This window comes from Cricetulus griseus, assembly GCF_003668045.3.
Source record: "Cricetulus griseus strain 17A/GY chromosome 1 unlocalized genomic scaffold, alternate assembly CriGri-PICRH-1.0 chr1_0, whole genome shotgun sequence".
Lineage (NCBI taxonomy): Eukaryota > Metazoa > Chordata > Mammalia > Rodentia > Cricetidae > Cricetulus > Cricetulus griseus.
Genome location: NW_023276806.1, coordinates 244671866 through 244684547, shown reverse-complemented (window position 1 = coordinate 244684547; position 12682 = coordinate 244671866). Strand labels below are relative to the sequence as shown.

The 12682-nt window shown below is 37.2% G+C and overlaps 1 protein-coding gene across 11 annotated transcripts in view; it reads left to right on the top strand.

The window, feature by feature from the left end:
* The window catches only part of Psd3 (pleckstrin and Sec7 domain containing 3), a 520985-nt gene that overhangs the window by 305861 nt on the left and 202442 nt on the right, over positions 1-12682 (top strand). The gene's annotated exons all lie outside the window — the stretch shown is intronic.

The following is a 12682-nucleotide window of genomic DNA, read 5'->3' as shown; positions in this document are numbered from 1 at the left end:
TTTCCTTATGTGTATTCTGTATCATATTTCTCCACCAGATGGCAGGCAGAGGCTTTCTTGTTTTGGGTTTTGTTTTGTTTTCTTTTGACTAAGTAGTCATGTGGTTGATGTACAATATTGAAAAGACAATATAATTTAGAACTAAAATTGCCACTTTACGTTTTAATAGATATAGCAATTCAGTCCTTTCTGAATTCTTCAACTCACCTGTTTTGTTAACTAGCTAAAATATCAAAACAAAACCAAACTATCTCAACTTCTGTTTAAAATATAAGATATACATGTGAATTTATAATTATAATTTTAGTATAATTATATATATAATTACTATATAATAGAAATAAGATTTTTTATCCTTTTAGTTATCAACCTCACATTTGGGGAATGAGAGTTTTTTAAGTAAATATAAACTAATCTATATGTATTTAGAATAAGGTTCTAGGTCCATATATTTTGAAGAAAAACTCAAATTTCTGTGTAATTTAATATAACAGTCTGTCATTTAATATATTTTACTTTACTTTTAGAAATTATGTGACTACAACTACTATTTGTCAGCTATCTGTTCCATTATTCCGAAAGATTACCCGGTTCTCTTGATCTACAGAGCTCCTCTCTGAAGAAATTAATGTGGAGCTCTGTAGGGGACCTTTAAGTTGAACTAGCTGTTGTCAGAGGACTAGGGTGGAGAAAGGGTTCTCCCAGAAGCCAAGTGAGGGGACATTGAGTAACAGATCATACTGTTCATAATATATCTAAAAGTACTCAGAAGTTCTCTGTTTTACAGTTTTGAAGGATAATTTAGAGTAATTGGGTAGATTGGAGGCTGCAACAGGTGTCCAGAAACCATGCCCACTTAGAGTCTAGAACTTTGACGGATCCTTCTTGGATAATAGGGTGTAACTCATCACAGGGAAATGAACATATATTATAGTCCCTAAGTGAGAACCTTTAAGTGTTGGACTTAAGCTGTGGACTGTCTGCTCCCTTCCTATGGCCAGACAAGAGGTGCATTTACAACATGGTTCTTTGAGTTATGTGATGATAGGTACCTCCTGATCCTCTTTCCAGTCATACTTTCATTACCTAACTTTTTGTTCGAAAAGGATCATTTTGAGTATAGATGTGTTCATATAACACTGGTATATCCAGTGATTCCCAGCATAAAGAAGTCTCTTGCTATTGGATGTTTTTGAGGTCCCCCCAACATAAAATAGCTGCGTATTTATCACCTTTTGATTAAGAAATGTCTGAAAATGGGAATACGTACTAATATTTAATTCTTGTTGAAAGATGTTGAGGTTCTCATATAATGTTAGATTTGGGAGACTTATTTCTATTAAATCCTGGATTACCTCTTTTTTAAAAAAAGCTCGTAATGCTTTAGTAATACTTTCAGGTAAGCATACATACATCTTTCTGCTCATAATAATTTGAAGTAAAGCAGCAAGTGTGGATAGGACATCTAATTTTTATTCAGATACCCTGCTGTGATTGAATGTAGACACATTGTGGACCTCCTAGATCTGTAACCAAGCTGCAGAATTCCAGGGCAGGGCCATCTCTCCCAATCCCAGCTGCAGTCCTCTTGAGGGGATCCAATAAAGCATCATGCACTGGGCACAGCAGCACACTTTTGGAATCCCAGAACTTGGGAAACAAAGTGTTGACTACTGAGTGCTTGAGGCCAGCGAGAGCACCATATAGGGGCACTGTTAAACAACAAGGAAATGAGCAGCAAACAGATCATTACAATTCCTTGACACCTGGGATGCAAGGATATTCTAATGTTGCCTTTAGTTGTCCTGAATGTAGACAGTTAGTTGCCTAAAGTAGCATGTTACTGATACAAAAGGGGAAATTGTAATTACAGTAAATCTCTCTGAATCATTAGCTGGACTGTATTTTTGGTGTTAATTAGTTCTTAGCCTTGGTTGAGTATGTAAAAGTATATACTATATACTTAGGGTTGTGTAGTGTTTAGGTTTGTGTAATTAATTTCTTTGTTATACAATGCATACTGTTAAAAATCTGTGGGACATATAGTTGCTATCGTAAGTGCTAACCATGTGAAAATGTGTTTTTATCTTTCCCTCTGGAATCATTTTAAAAATAAACTTTCCTTCTAGGTGGTAAGTGTTTGTCTGTAATTCTGGATGTAGATTATCTTGCATCATAATTGCCTGATTTATTTTAGTCTGTGTGTGATGGGTTAGCATGGCCATTCTGAGGCTGAATCATTCAGAAGATGAGTGAATTCTTTCTAGTGTTTGCTTCTTTCCTTTGCCTTACTGCTATACTGCGTAGGCCATCGCCATCTGCTACCTGACCCAGTGCCAGAATAACCCTTTGGGGTACACTAATATGCCATTTCCCTTCTCTTCTGTACCATTGTGCCATAACAGCAGCACAGCAGCATGACTTTCTAAGAAGTGCTAAATCCAGCTTGTTTTCATGCTTTCAACGGGGAAGAGCTCACTTGGGGGGGCTGTTAATTGACTTGGGCTATTTATTTATTTTTTGCTATGTTTTGTAATTCCCCTTTAAGTAATAATGCTCTGTAAATGCATTGGTATGGACCTTTGTTTATCATGCATTTTCACTAATAAGATGATGGAATGAATACTAATATAATAACCTCCAGTAGGTGGCTCCACATTACAGGTTGCACTGCTTCTCAATATTTGATGTATCCTCTCATTCACCAGATACCAACAATGTCTCTATATTGTTTCAACTTCCATACCATTTGGGCAAGCATGTATTCACTCAAAGCTCCTTTATCATTAGTGACTAGGCTGGTTAACATTAATCAGATTTAGCTGAAGGCATGTTTAGCAGGTAACTGAAAATTCACCCCATTAAAATAGGCCAGGGAAAACTATGAAGCATATACTCGTTCTTTTCAGATAAATCCATTGTTGCTCTTTATATAAAGGAGTGGATTATCATTGTCTTAATGCTAGTATTTTGTTTATACTTGTCTTTGAGTACTGTTGTAGATTACTTTGTAGTTTTGATCACATGACTGACTTTCTCAGTAGTCCCTTTTATTTTTCAATGTTTCATTATCTACAAAATGTATATAGAATTAAATGTCTATAAATATAAACTTTTAGTTACGGTACGAAGCATGCTAAAATTGCCTGGGATATGGAAGTTGAATTGACATTTTGTTTACATTTTTGTTCTGTTGGAAATACTATATAAGGATTTGACATTTGACATTTGAGAAAAAAATTTGATTTCTGCTTGGACTAAGCTTCAGATGAATTCTATTGGTTTCCCTAACTAGTTCTCCTAATTTGTTGCGTCGGAAGCATTCATCTCCCCTCCTCTGGTCTGAAGATACATGGCAGGGCAGGATAGGTAGGATTGGTATTCTCATGGTGATGGGGTGGCGTGGGGGTGCAGGAACTGGCTTGCAATGAAGAGTGAGCTAATATGCACACTGTTGACCAAATCCACAAACCCATAGTTAGCAAATTTCAAGAAATATGCAACCCAGTAACAGTCTGAACTCAAAACATGATTAGAGTCTGTGGCCAGGAAGTTACTGTTAGATGAATTTGTGACAGAATTTGCTATTTAACATTGTTTGGTAGGCAAAAGAAAGAATTAAGTGTACATTTTGTAACAGGATAATCTTAAAGTGTAATAAAAGTTCTTTAAAACAGTGAGTTTCTTTTGCAGCTGGTAGAATGAATTCTTGGATTGACTTTGTGGGAATTTAAATGGTGGATAAATTTTGGTTTACTTGAAGTACTGGAAGATAACGCTAAAACTTTTAATACAATGCTTTTTTACTTTCCTTTAATGTTCTTTTTCTTCATTCTTGAAATACAGTATCTATACTCAATTTCCCACCTCCAGTTTCTCCTGTGTCCTCCCAACATGCCCCCTCCCAGCCTCATGTTATTGTTTTGTTGTTGTTGGTAACCACCTGCTCCAATTGTTACTGCCCATATGTACATGGGGGTACATGGTTGTACATGGTTGTAACCCACCAGAGCATGCGAAACCCTCATCAAAGAATGATTCTTCTCTACCCACCAGTTCTACATGTAAAGGCTTTACATTTTACAGCCCTCCATGTAGTTGATATGTAATGTCCTTGGCAATTTCTGTATCTCTAATTATTATCAAAGCTAGCCTTTTGCCTACTTAACTTCTTTCTAGCTTCCCTCTGTCTTCCTGTCTATGCTGCCCTATATCCTCTGCTATGGAACCTATCCCAAGTTATAAGTCTTATTTATTAAATGAATTAAGCTGTGATTGTAATTACTGTCAAGTCAGCCCTTTTCCATGTGATCTCTTTTCCCTTTGGCAGTCATTCTCAACCTTTTTAATGCTGGGACTCTTTAATACAGCTTTTCATGTTGTGGTGATCCACCCCAGCCATGGGATTACTTTCTTGCTACTTCATAAGTGTAATTTTGCTATTGTTGTGAATTGTAATGTAAATATGTGATCCCCACTGCTGCCTTATGGTATTATGTCTTTTCTTTTGATCCAAGTTCCCAGCCATACTGGCTTCCACTAGACTCACTGTGTAGAATGCCTCACTAATAGTGAGAGTCCTCAGAAGCATGAGTAGGCTTGGATCTAGAAGTGAGGAGGGTTTCTTGCTGAGTTGTTTTTGCCATTATTATGTTTTAAAAATAATATCTGTTTATTGCCAGAAGGAGTGTATACAGATTATATTTACTGAGAATCTAGTCTTCAGCTGTGGAATGATGTTACAAAAAATGTAATGGTTGGAATTTGTTAAATTTTAAAATGACTGTTAGTATACAGTGCCACTTACTATCATATTGGCAAAGGTATAGTTTTAATAGGGAGGAATCCATATTTATGTAAAAGGTTAATTGTTCACTAGTCAATTTCATTCACTTCTGTGACCTCTGAAAATGAAAACTTTTCTATTTCTGTTTCTTCACTTCAGTTTCATTTCTTTTTTATTCTAGCCAGGTTGAGAACAGGTTCATATGAAGAAAAAAATGTCAGAGTGGTTATCTCTTGAGCCAGTGGGCTCATTTATGGCCTTGGATGTAATCAACACATTACTTAATAATTACTTTTCTTTGTGAATTTTCATACTTGCATAATATGGCATGTGAAACTCACCATTGAGTCGGCTTTGTTCTCCCTCCCTCCTCACCCCTCCCTTTTTCCTCCCTCTCTCCTTTCCTCCTTCCCTCCCTCCATCTATCCCTCTCTCCCTTCCTTCTTTCCATAAAAATGAAGTGATTGAAAGCTCACTAGACCACTACTCTCCATGACTTAACTCATTTCCTCTATGACAGACAAGTTAAAATTAAAATTAAATCTGTCTGTTTTGACAGAGTTCAATGTCTTTTATTGCCTCAAAATAAAAAAAATGCTTCTAATTAAGCACTAGTAGAGGTATTTCTCCAAATTTGTTTTAAGATGTATTTATATTCTTAAAATGTTTGGAGACCCAAACACGTGAGAGAGAGAGAGAGAGAGAGAGAGAGAGAGAGAGAGTGTGTGTGTGTGTGTGTGTGTGTGTGTGTGTGTGTGTGTGTGTTTTGGTGTGTTTTAATACTACTTTGTTAGGAGCTGAATCTAATGAAACTTTATGGTCATTATTCAATCACTAAAGTCCACTAAATGAACAACATGCTTATAATCGTGAATATACTTTATGATATAAGAAAAAGGAGTGGAAACAGTAGCATTTACCTTTTTGTGAGTTCCCTTTGCCATCTAGAGGACAGCTAGATGTTTATATTTGCTTTTGCACTTAATCTGTTGCGATCTGTCAAAAGTCATACAGCTCCTAGAATTCCTTAGTGAATATCTGTGAGAGAATGGGAGTGAAAAAGTAAATGCTTTGGGGGGTTTTGTTTTGGGGGGTTTTTGAGACAGGGTTTGTGTGTAACAACAGTCCTCCTTTGTCCTGGAACTGATTTGTCCACCAGGCTTCCCTTGACTTTACAGAGATCTGCCTAGCTCTGCCTACCTAGTGCTGGAGTGTTGGGATTAAAGATGTGCACAACCAACCACAGCCCAGCAAAGTAAAGATTTGTACTTATTGAAACCTAGAACAGGACCCTGGAACTGAACAGTCTTTCATATAGTGCATGATGTGTTCCTACCACTTTCAGTGACTGTATATTATAGGAGAGGTGGATAAAGACCACCAAGATTTCTGCTATCCTTACTGTTGGATTTTCATCCTCTTCAGTCTGTTATTAGAGTTTATGAAAGGAGGTACTTTATCATATTGCAGACTCCTGCTTTGAAAATTTCTTATTTATGAGATTGTAATTACGTTTTCCCCTTCATGTTCCTTCAAATCCTCCTACTCTTTCAAATCCATAGCCTCTTCTAAATTAATTGTTATTGTATGCATATATGTATTGGTATATACAAATATAACCTGTGAGTCAATGTAATGTTACTTACCTACTAGTCATATGATAGGAGAAATGGGAATGAGGGTTCCTTAGAGATGGGGAGGGTATTTACAGAAGAGGGTGAGAAGAGTGTGAAGAATAGCAGGATACAAGTGATCTGATAGGGAATTGGGAAAGCAGAACTCCCTGGGGAAGGGAGAGGAAGGTAAATAAAGGAGGAGGGAAGGGGTGAAATAGCATATGAAAAAGGCTCAGGGACTTGTACTTAAGTACTTGTAATTCAGTGTAAAAAGTACATAATAGTTTCAATGAAGTTTTTTATCTAGGCTGACAGAACTCCTTCTTAAGAGCCCAAGACCACCTAACAAAAAACCCAATACCAGCCCAGAGCTGGCTTCTCTTGAGTTGTTAGCCACAGCTGTCTAAGAGACTTTTTTGGAAATTTACAAAGGCTTTTGCTTTGCCCAACAATGGTGCATCTAAAAATATGGACACCTGAGGGCAGCAAAACACAATTATGTTTCCTTGGTAGAGAGGCAAACAGAACAAAAGCAAACCCGAGATACAGAGTGGTGCTACTTAACTGAGGTCATTACCAAATCAGTGGTATACTGTTTCATCACTAACTGTAACATGTTGGAGGAGGTGGAAATGCCGTGGCAGTGGGTGAGGGTGGAGACGAATATGCCAGCTCAAGATATATGAAGCTGGATTTTTACCCACAGACAATGAGAGCTATTAGTTTCTCCCAAAGCACGTGTTTCCTACAAAGCTTCAAATTCTTGTCATTTTAAAGAATAATAACTTTATGATTATTCTGTCTAATTCTTCAGCCCTAACTCGGAATCTATACTATGGTCCACTTTCATGGTGGACACTTTATTGAGAGTCTTGGCTCAATTGGTAGGTCCCTCTGGATCTGAGACTACTGTATGATAGTAGAAACGTCGTAGAAGGCACCATTTCTTTCTCAGGATCAGTGTGCCTTTTTGCTGAGTATTTTTTGTTTGTTTGTTTTGTTTTAATTAGAGCTTGGAAGCTTTGTGAAGAAAAGTCTCCATTTCCTACCCTTTCACCTATGACTTGGGAGCAGGTTTTTTTTAGTGGAATGGAGGAAAGTCCATTAACTAAAGGGAAATCTGAAATTGATGCTAGGTCTTTCAGTATGCTTAATCTGTTTTCATGCTAACTTATATTAGGCCAAGGATGATGTCTTAGGGTTTCTATTGCTGTAACAAAACACCATGACCAAAAAACAAGTTGGGAGGGAAGGTTTTATTTGGCTTCACTTCATCATTGCTGTTTATCTCTGGAGGAAGTCAGGTCAGGAACTTGGAGGCAGGAGCTGATGCAGAGGCCATGGAGGATGTTGCTTACTGACTTACATCCCATGATTTGTTCAGCCTACCTTCTTATATAATCCAGCGCCAGCAGCCCAAGGATGGCATCACTCACCATGGTCCAGACCTTTCCCCATTTTCACTAAATGAGAAAATACCTTACAGCTGGATCTCAAGGAAGCCTTTTCCCAGCTGAGGCTCCTTCATCTGATGACTCTAGCTTGTGTCAAGTTGGCATGAAAACCCAGCCAGTACAGATGGGAAAAAATATTAATCGCAGGCAAAAATCTGTGTAGGTTCTGTTTTGATGTGTGTGTGTGTGTGTGTGTGTGTGTGTAAAGTTTTATTGGAATACATCCATGCCCACTTTTAAAAATCTTTACAGAGTGTTGGCAATGTTGAGCAGTTGTTATAGAGAACTTATGATGTACAAATCCTGAAATATTAGCTGTCTGATCCTTTATAGAAATTTACAGAATTTATCTAAGACTTCTTTAAGGGCTGAGGAGATGGCTTTGTATTTAAGAACAATTGTAATTTTTACAGAAAACGTGAGGTCAAAGTCCCAGCACCTATATGGCAGCTTACCACCAGTTGTAACTATATCCAGGGGATCTAGTGCCCACACAAAACATTTCTCTTCTCTCACACATAAATAAATTTTTAAATTTTTACTTTAAAACTACTTCAGTTTAGATGTCTCCTCCCTCAACACAATTAGGTGAGGTTTAGGAAATTTTTTTTAAGTTTGAACCAGGACTGTTCTAAAACATTTAAATTTATTTATTTGGAAAGCAAAGAGTACCCCCCCACACACACACACAAAGACATGCACCGATGCACTGTCTGTTTAAAAGAGAAAAGACTCCCTTCTATAAAGAGAAATCTATTTTAGGAGTAGGGGCAATGGCTCAGCTGGTAAGAGGGCTTCCTGTTCTTCCAGAAGACCTGAATTTAGATTTCAGATGCACATTAACCAGTTCATAATCACCCATAACTCCATGTGCTGGCTAGTTTGATACAAACTTGTAAGAAGCCAAAGTCATCTGAGAGGAGGGAACTTCAACTGAGAAAATGCCTCAGTAAGTACAGGCTGTAACCAAGCCAGTAGGGCATTTTCTTAATTAATGATTGATGGTGGAGGGTCCAGCCAGTTGTGGTTGGGTCCTGGGGTCTACAAGAAAGCAGGTTGAGCAAGCCGTGAAGAGCAAACAAGTAAGCAGAACCATCTTATTTCAATGATGTGGAAGTGTAAGCCAAATAAACCCTCCCCCTCAACTTGCTCTTGGTCATGGTGTTTCATCACAACAATAGAAACCCTAACTAAGACATTCTAGCTCCAGAGATCCGATGGCCTCTTCTGGTCTTCACTGATTCCTGGACACCCATGACATAAAGTCACACAGGCACACACACACACACACACACACACACACACACACACACACACACACAAATAAAAATGAAATAAATCTTTTTTAAAAAAGAAATATATCTTAATGCAGCAATATAATCACTATAGAGAATAATTTTTGATATATTTGGTGAATTTTTAATAAGGAATCTTTTTTCTTTAATACTCTTTTCCTTGGAGATAGCACTTTGGTCATCTAAACATTTAAGATTTTGAACTGTATAGTATTTGAAGGTTGTACACAAAATTCTTAATTTCTGTGGTATTTTCTGTTTACATACTTTAACTTTCTAGGTGTTGATTAAAGTCTTCCCTGTCTCCAGTCATATATATAGATTTGAGAAGAAATCCATCTCTATGTCTAAATGAGTCAGGGTATCTTTTCAAATTTTTATTCTTTAGTGACTTCATGAAAAGGAACTCATGTAGCTGGTTAACCATTGTTTTAGAGAGGCTTATTCTTCTTTAATTAACTTGGAAGATAATAAATATAATATAATATATGAGCACCTTTGTTATACTAAGAGCTCTTAAGATACAAAATCAGTAACTAGAGGTAGCTATATCCAGTGAACAGTATTTGCTTGAATCATATTTTAAAATAAATGTGACTTTAGAAGACAAGGTAAAGAAAATATAGGCATCATAAAGGTTTCTTGATGAAAGATACTTTACTTTCCAATTCTCATCCTCTACTTCCTGAATATGCTAGCATCTAGATGCTCTAGTCCCTTATAGAAATAATAACATTTACATTATTCTAAACATATATTCTATTTTGATTCAGATATTCTCTTGATCTAGTATAATATTTAATACAGTTCCCTCTAGATACTTTTTTTTCCATTGAAGTTTAGTTGATTCTGATGATGAGGAGATCTGAACTTAAAGGTATCTGTAGGTCATTCCCAGTTGCAGTTTCAAAGTCTTCTGTGGAAATGATATTGTCATCACTGAAAGGATACTGCTACTAAATGAACAATCAAAATGAATATGGATTTAGAATGAAGTATTGTTTTAAATCAACAAAACTCCACAGACTTTACTGCTGTTTTGAAGTATTATAAAGCACACCAGTATTTCCTAAAAAGGTGGTCATTCCATTTGCAATAGAAATTCATTGTACTGAGAAAGCATTCTTGAGACAGTAATTTCCTTCACTGTTACTTGAGGCAGGGTACCCTTTGACCCAGGATAACCAAGAACTACCTATATGGCTGAGGGTGGCCTTGAACTCCTGTTCCTCCTGTTTATACCTCCTAAGTGCTGGGATTACAAGCTTATGTTGCCATGCTTACCCATTAGTCTTTCGAGATTTTACTCAATGAGTTTCCTATAAGCATGCTGAAAATATACCAATGCCTCCAGAATGGCAGAGGGAGGACCTCAGGAGTCTTCTTTAGGAGAACTTTGGTAACACTGATAGAGATAGTCACCATTTTAGGGCTCTGGAAATCAACCCCAGGCTTGTAGAAGTCTAGAATGTATTCAAGGGAAAACAAATGAAAATATCTAATGTCTAATCAAACATTGTATAGTGTTATTGCTTGCCATGTTACATCCCCTCTCTTCAGCTCTATGAGACCAGCCTTTAAAATGAAATGCATTACAAATCATGGTGTGGTGGCTGGGAAAGCAGAAGACAAATGCCTACTAGTGCAGGAATGTTGAGTGATCCAAAGCCTCCCTTCCAGAGGATTGTCAGTTGTTTGTCTAGATGTTCACTCCTGGGATTTGTCTTTATTTGCCCTGGCTCTGCACTTAATCCTGCAAATTGCCTGTGGCAGCTGTTCAATGTTGTTGTTGCCTTAGATGGTAACAAGTTGTGACAAACACCATATCAAAATATGTAGAAGGGAAACTTAAGGAATGCAGAACACAAATGGAGCTTTGGTAAGTTATGACATGTTTTCTGTCATTTAGAAAACCTTACATGAATACCAAGGAAAGGTCTGGGAGGCATAAAGGCTTGCAACTTCTGCCTGACCTTAAGATGCTACATAGGTAGAAAGTCAGGGGAAGATGGGTGTGAACTGCCTGCTGGAGCATTAAAAGCATGTGTCAGCATGTCCTCAAGCCATTGCAAACCCTGTCTTTGTTCATGTGGCTTCCAAGTCTTCCCTCATTTAGCTCAGTGGCCAGCTGACTGGATTGAGATTTCCTTATAACTACTAAACGAATCAATGATAGCAACTACAAGAGGAATGGACGGACTCATGGGATTGCCAAACTATTTTAAGTCTTTAGCTTTCAGAAAATAATGTAAGGCATACAAAGGAATAGTGTGTCCCATACACAATAAGAGAGAATTCCCTAAACTTCCCTCCCCTACTTCCAAAATAGTAAGAAATTGAGGCATCTACTTCTGTCAGCAAAGTAAACTTCATGATAGTATTCTTTTACTGGAGACAGAGTAGGACAGTTTTGTAACCGTAAAAGAATCCAGTAAGAATTTGTAACATTTTGAATCAATATAGGCTTCTGGGATGTTGTAATAAAATAAATAGTATTTGTTTTTTTGCCCCTGGCACATGGATTAGAACCTTTGTAGTCACAGTGTTAGAAAAGATCTAGGAGAAACTTTTGCTTTTTTGGTCTTTAACCTCTAGCTCCTAATAATACAGACCTCTTAAAACTTTTGCAGTTTTCTGAGTGAGAGGAGATTGTTATAGAGCCCCTAATCCCTTGGGATTTTCTAGGTGATGATTTTTTTTTATTTAGAGGTTGCTTTAGGTGGCTTACAGCCACAGAATGGGGCGAGTGGATTCCAAGAGAATAGGCCTTTGATTAAGAGGTTAGGATTTTCATCCTGTATCCTATACATACCTACCCTACTTGTAGGAGAGAATAGGACCTAAGACTGAATTGCCTCTAGTGACAGTGATTCAGTCAGTCATAACTGTAATAAAGCTACTATAGAAGCCACAATGGGATATACCTCCTCTCCCATTCTTGGACTCCTTCCTTACATAATGTACTTTAGCTCTGCTTCACACACACACATTTGAGGGGGGGTGTGATTCTGGTAATTACAGACATGTGCCAATTGGGTGAATTATTTAAGCCCCACAAAAGACAGAGGGCTCTGTGCTTGATAGCCTTTCAACCAGCCCTATATATGTTTTCCAGAGTGTATCTATGTGCCATCCTGTGAAACAAGGGGCAAATGTTAATGTGTTCTTGAATTTTATAAGGAGCAGGGTAAAAAACAAGTCAATAAATGCAGAAAGTTAGAAACTATACAAATTATGTTTTCTGTACAATGGGATGAAATTGAAATGGACTAAAGGAAAATTGTGGACACTAAATAATGTACTCCTAAATAAACAATGGGTCAAGGAAGAAATTCAAAAAGGAAATAGGGAAGTAATTTTGGAAAAAAATTAAAAAAAACTTAACCCTCTTTTATGACACAACATTATCTGTGTTAGTTTGTTGTAAGGACCATTCAGCAAGGAAGAATGAGTGCAACGACACCATCTAACCTATTTAGAAACAAGTGAAAAACACATAGAACAGTGAAGCTAAAGGAGATATACAGCAGA